The 6,000-nt window shown below is 49.6% G+C and overlaps 1 protein-coding gene across 6 annotated transcripts in view; it reads right to left on the reverse strand.

Moving 5' to 3' along the window:
- tox2 (TOX high mobility group box family member 2) overlaps positions 1-6,000 on the reverse strand; it is a 274,812-nt gene that overhangs the window by 250,284 nt on the left and 18,528 nt on the right. The window contains exon 1 of one of the 6 annotated variants that reach the window (XM_070896488.1): positions 4,911-4,956. The exons of the other annotated variants lie outside the window; for them this stretch is intronic. The gene's annotated coding sequence lies outside the window, so the exon portion shown is untranslated. Of the gene's footprint in view, positions 1-4,910; positions 4,957-6,000 lie in introns of those variants that run through there. 6 annotated transcript variants of the gene reach the window in all.

Raw genomic sequence — 6,000 nt, forward strand, 5'->3', positions numbered from 1 at the left:
ACAATAACAAGAGTAATATATTAAGAGTCCGTGTTACAGAAAAATCTATAAATATAATGCTTTGCCTAAATCTGTAACTCCTCAAATGTCAGACTTGATCATGTCTGACATGCACCTGATTATCTCGCAGCACACCAGCAAACCACAGATCTGCAGAGATGCACCTGAACATGTAAGCCTGGACAAGGGAGGGGGAATGACTCCTAAAGCCAGCATGTTCACAGACAACATCTATAATCGCACCAGCGCCAGCCAAGCCCGACACCAAACCCACGAACAATATGGGCACTGCCTCTTTACAATGCCACCTTTACTAATGCTCATAACTGTAATAGCACTAATTGGATTGGATTGGAAAGGTGGATGAAGGATGGAGAAGGGAATGGAGGCGTATGGGAATGTGATTAGGCCTATGGAGTGGTTGGTAAACACCAACACGGACTGGCCAAGTTGAATGGCCTGATGCCATGTTGTTATTTCTGTGTATTTCTGTGCAGTCGGTGGTGGGAATCAGTCTTTAAAGGAAAGTGGAAATCTGCAACTTTTTGACAGACCTAAAACCTCCATTGTATTCCTACAATCAACGTGATGTCATCTGTTTACACCAGGCCTGACATTAATAAATAACAATCCAGCTAACATAAGCTCCATTGTTATCTTTAACATGCATTTCTCTCCTGGTGCCTTCCTGTGCAGATCACACTGCAGTCTAACCCCTGGCAAAATCTAGAAGCTATATCTCTGTATTACTTCTCAATCTACGATCTGCAGTACTGCACAGCCCCAGCACTTGGACACATACCGAGGGATGGTGTGAGAATCTTTGTGCAGTCACAGAGTGTGGCGCTATGCCCATGGGCTGCTCTCCAGTACCTTGCCCACACCTGCTCCGTATATGTGCGGCATCGGGGGTGGGAGTCTCGCAGTTGTACCTGATCACATTCACACCCCCAACACCACCCACCTCCACTTTACAGCAAGAGTCACTGGGTGGCACCCAGGGCAGGATCTCTGAGTGATTTCCCCCTCCCTCCCTCACCCAATTGGTTCTGAGTCCAATTGTAGAACCTCCCCCCATCACTGCCGGGCTGAGATCGGCTCAGTCAGCTCAAACCGAGGATTAGACCCGGGCTTTCCTGCTCTGTCTGGCTCGGCACCCAGCATGCAATGTTCCTCACCACTAAGCCATGCAGAGAAAACCAAACAAGAGTTGGTTTATATTGTTGACAAGCTAAATATTTGTGCCTGTGTTTTTTTTATGAATGGAGCTCCTACACTGGATCAGTAATAATGCTTCCATCAGTAATACCCACTGGAGAAGGCAGTTCCTTCCATTGGGTAAGGGGCCAATTTGGAATTGTCCAAAATGGCAGTCTGCTGTCCACATGACCTCTGCTTGACAACGCCATACAGGGAAAGAGGCCTACTGATTGGTTGGTGCTGATTGGAGAGCAGCTCTGGGAGTTTGGACAACCAGGAAGGGTCCGTTCCCTCCGCAGGTGCTGATTGGCCTGCTGAGTGTTTGCAGCCAGTTTGCTTTTATTTCATGGCTACCTATCATGGAGAGCCATCTTGAGCTGCTAAATAAAATGGGCCAGTTCAGCGCTCTGCGCAGTGTCAGTGCCTCAGGGTGGGTTTCAGTACTGCACAATATACTCTACCTTTAAAGGAAAATGCCGGGGTCTATTTTCAACATCTCTGAACTTGTTTTCTAGGCGTGAAACAGGTGCAACCATAACCAATTTAGCAGGGCACGGGCGTTCGGGGCCTTTCTTGAGATGGCTCTGGCAGCCGCCTGCAATAAGTGCGGGCCTTCTTTCAGTATTGAAATGAGGCTCCTGCACCCATCTCCAACCCAGATGCCCAAATCCATTTGGACTAGACGCCGTTTGCAATGCGCGAGCTCCGACAGGCATCCCTGGGCCCTGAGCGGCCCAGTCACAGGTCCTTAAAGGGAATACTGGCAAACGCTGAAACATTGGCCACAAAACTTCCTGAAATGTGCTTTGTTTGTGGAGTTGGAAGAAGCAGGAACAAGCCTTCTGGTTCAATAACACAAGTGAAGGCAGCTGATGGCCTGCCCTCCCGATCACTTCCTCACAGTCTCTCACAGGGCAACGTAAATTACAAAACTGCCTGCAAATGTTACAACCAGACATACTTATCAATGTCTCTCAGCCTGGGAGCAGACATTTTGTACAGATGTCCCCCTGATCATCACAAGGCTCGAGTGAGGTTTCGGACAGTGATGTTGGCTTGCACAGTGCACAACAAGTTCACGGCGTCACTAAAGCAAACTGTGAAAATGTTATCACACTAAACAGCCTGGGCTCACCAAAGCCATCAGTTTTAAGGCTTCATGTAACAAGGAGTAACCGAGAAACATTAAAGGTCTTTGAAGATTGTTCCTTTAAAATAAAGGAACTTCACACAAAAATATATTGAGTATTCAAGCGCTAAAACTGCAGGCTCATGTCCAGTCGACAGGTTTCTTCCACCATCCATGACAAGTTTACCACAGGAAGTCATGGGCCTGATGGGATGTATTCTGGGAGATAACTGCAGCAGGCAGAAATTGATCAGTCATGTGACTGTTCAATAGAAAATGATTCTTTGAACCTGTGGCGTTGGCTGTATGTTGCCACTATCCTGATTCCATTCCTCTTCCATCCCTCCTTTGCCCCTTGGACAAATCTATTACATTTCTGTTACTTTCTCACTGATCAGATCGATCATGTACAGTTCCACCCTCTTGATTCATTATAAAAAAGGCAATTGCTTTATACTTTCCCTGAAATAACTCACCACATCCTTTGTCTGCTGAGAGGTCGGTCACATTTACTCTAAAGGCATTTCCACGGCATCATCGCAGGGTGAAAGGTCAAGAATCACTCATTATCCTTTAGGGTGCCTCTCACAGTTTTCCCCTTAAACCAACATTAAAGCAGATTAAATGTAAAAGTGACAAATCAGCGTAGGTCTGGAGCAAGTTGTGTCTCAGTGGCAGCATTCCCACCTCTGGGTCAAAGTGCAGGGTTCAAACCCCATTCCAGACACCCCACTGACCAGTCAGTGCAGACCGGAGCTCTGGCTTGGAATTCCAGGTTAACATCCAGTGGGGGGGATCCTTGCACCTAATGGCTGTGGGTGGCATCCCCGCTGTACAGGATTAACCCCCCCATCGGGGGAGATAAAGATGGTCGGCCATGGAAGGAGTGTTCAGACGGTTAATCAGCCGCCAATCCTCCCACTGCCCCATGCTGTTCCCCGAGGGGAGGGAGTGAAGAGACGGAAACAACTGCAAGTCCCAATGGTTGATCTTTGAAGCTCCCTTTGACTGAACTCTAACTGATAAGAACAGGCCACTTCCTAAACACTGCAGACAAGTAACCAAATCTGCTGGTCAAAGGTGATGAATCAGGGACATATCCCATTCACCTTACTGAGGGTCAAACTTCAATACTCCCAGATCCCCATCAGTTTTTTCGGGTAGTATTTTCTGCTTTCAGTTCCCCCGCGCAACCCCCCCCTCCCCGCCCCGTGCGGCCTCCTCCTGGCCCTTGCTCCACAAGCGTCTTGCTCTATGTTGGTGCTTCTTTGGCGATTCTGGACGGTGAGTGGTGGCGAGCTGTTCAACCTTGGGGTGCGGGTTGTCTGCACATTGCAGTGTGGGTGGCGGGGGCGCTGTCCTTTTCCTCCCTCGGTCAGGGGAGCTGAGCAACAATGTAAACCCTACTGCTCCCGCCCTTGCTGAGCTAAGGTCACTCAGCGGAGAGCATGGGTATAACCTGGACTCTCCCATTGCTCTATGTTTAATCTCCACACGGGGCGATGGCATCAGGGGAGCCTCCTGTGTAACTTCAAACATTTTCTGGGTATTGTTAATATCAAAATAGTCTGGAGTCACTGCAGCTGGTGTACTGCGCACCAATATGGTCTATCACAGCACAGTTTATATTTCCATTCAATTCAGCCTTAAAAAGCCAAAGCATGCCATGGTCCCCTCAGCTGGATGGATAACATCTGTGGCGAGGGCTGCCCTGGATCAGTGCTCGGGGGCTTTGCGGAGCTGCTGTAGGTAAGGGTTTACCTGCACACACAGGGGTCCCCGTGGTATCGCACAGACTTCAAATCTGCTGCTGTGAAAAAGTGGAACCTGCTGAGTCTCTTGCAGCCTTGTCACCTTCCAGTAATTATTTAATCCTAATGCAAGTTAAGTTTTCATTGCCACCCTCTTAAAACATCAACAATTCTGATCCTAAATCAAGTGTTTCTTTGTACAGTGGAACTGATTTGTTCACAGATTGGGCATGTGATATTAAAGGGACAGAGGTTTTTTTTATAGGGGTACAAGGCAGAGCTGGAAAAGTTGGGTCAGTTTTATAGAACAAAGCCCGGCCCAAGAGACGTGACGATGCATTTCCAAGTGATTCACATTATCACACATGCCAGCACATAAAATGGAATCAAATTTGCAAAACAGAGAACCAGGCTGGTGCTAGACTATAAACTGTGTTCGACAATGAGGGAGCTGACCTATAGGATAACATCGTGTCCGTTATAATAAAGCATTCTGCCTGTTGTGAAAGTCGATATTATGCGATACTAAAGAGTTGGGAAGAATATCCTCACCCCTTACCTCTGAGCATTCATCCCAAAACTAAAAGCCTGTGCGCAGAAGAATATTTTTATCCTTCACATTTCCATCTGATTTTCTCCCTTTCTCCCCTGACAGTGTGCTGAGATATCATTGCATAGCCCTGGCTGACTCCAGCACCTCATCCAAGTGATCAGCCCTCAGTGACAGCAGGCAATTTAACAACAGGAGGCATCACCATCGAGCCCAATCCTGTCCTCACCCAATGCCCACACATTTGCGTTTCCACAGGCAGTCACCCGGCCAACCTCACCTCATTCCTCTTCACCACTGGCCTGGGGTCCTGGGCCACCTCTCGGTCCTTAACGCTGTCCTGCCTCACATCCCCAAACTCAGCACAGAGCACGATTCCATCTGGCACCTTCCTGCTCTGTATTGGCTCAGTTACACACGGAGTGACTGAGGGAGCCATGTGTCTGTGCGTGTAATTGTGAGTGTATGTGTGTGTGCGAGTGTGTGTTTGTGTGCGAGTGTGTGTGTGTAAGTGTAAATGTGAGTGTCTCTGTGTGAGTGTGTAAGTGTGAGTGTAAGTGTGAGTGTGGGTGTGTGCATGTATGTGTGTGTGTGTCTGTGAGTGTGTGTGAGGGTAAGTGTGAGTGTGTGTGTCTGTTTGAGTATGTGCAGGTGTGTGTGTGTGTGTAATATTTTAATTGTTATTCATAAGCGATTGTTTGAACCTCCCCTTGACATCCTGCTTGAAGCAGCCATTTCAGGACAATCCCGGTGACTGTATGTGACCTTTGCTCTGCCTGTTTCACTAACCCCATGCTCACTGCACTCCTCCAAAATACATTGAATATGGAAGCTTTTCTCTCTCGTCATTCTCCCTCCTCCATCCCTTGGGGAAGATCTGTCCTTAATACCTTCCCCAGACAGCATGACACAGGTGGTTCCCGGCTACATGACACGTGTGTGTGAAAACCTCGAGGCTGACTCACATCTCTCGCCCCCTCCCCCTCTAAACACCTGCCCACTACAAATACCCCCCCCCACACACACGCCCCCCCCTCCCCCCCAACACTCCCTCCCCACACAGTCCCCCCCCCACACACTCCCCCCCCTCTCCCCACACACCCTCCCCACACAGTCCCCCCCCTCCCACACAGTCCCCCCCCACACACTCCCCCCCACACTCCCCCCCTCCCCCCACACACCCTCCCCCACACTCCCCCCTCCCACACTCCCCCCCACACTCCCTCTCCCCCCTCACACAGTCCCTCCCCCCACACACTCCCCCCCAAACTCCCCCCCCACACTCCCCCCCCACCCCCTCCCACCCCCTCCCACACTACCCCCCCCACACACACTCCCCCCCCTCTCCCCACACACCCTCCCCACACAGT

The sequence above is a fragment of the Pristiophorus japonicus genome, chromosome 12 (assembly GCF_044704955.1).
Source record: "Pristiophorus japonicus isolate sPriJap1 chromosome 12, sPriJap1.hap1, whole genome shotgun sequence".
NCBI classification, from domain to species: domain Eukaryota; kingdom Metazoa; phylum Chordata; class Chondrichthyes; family Pristiophoridae; genus Pristiophorus; species Pristiophorus japonicus.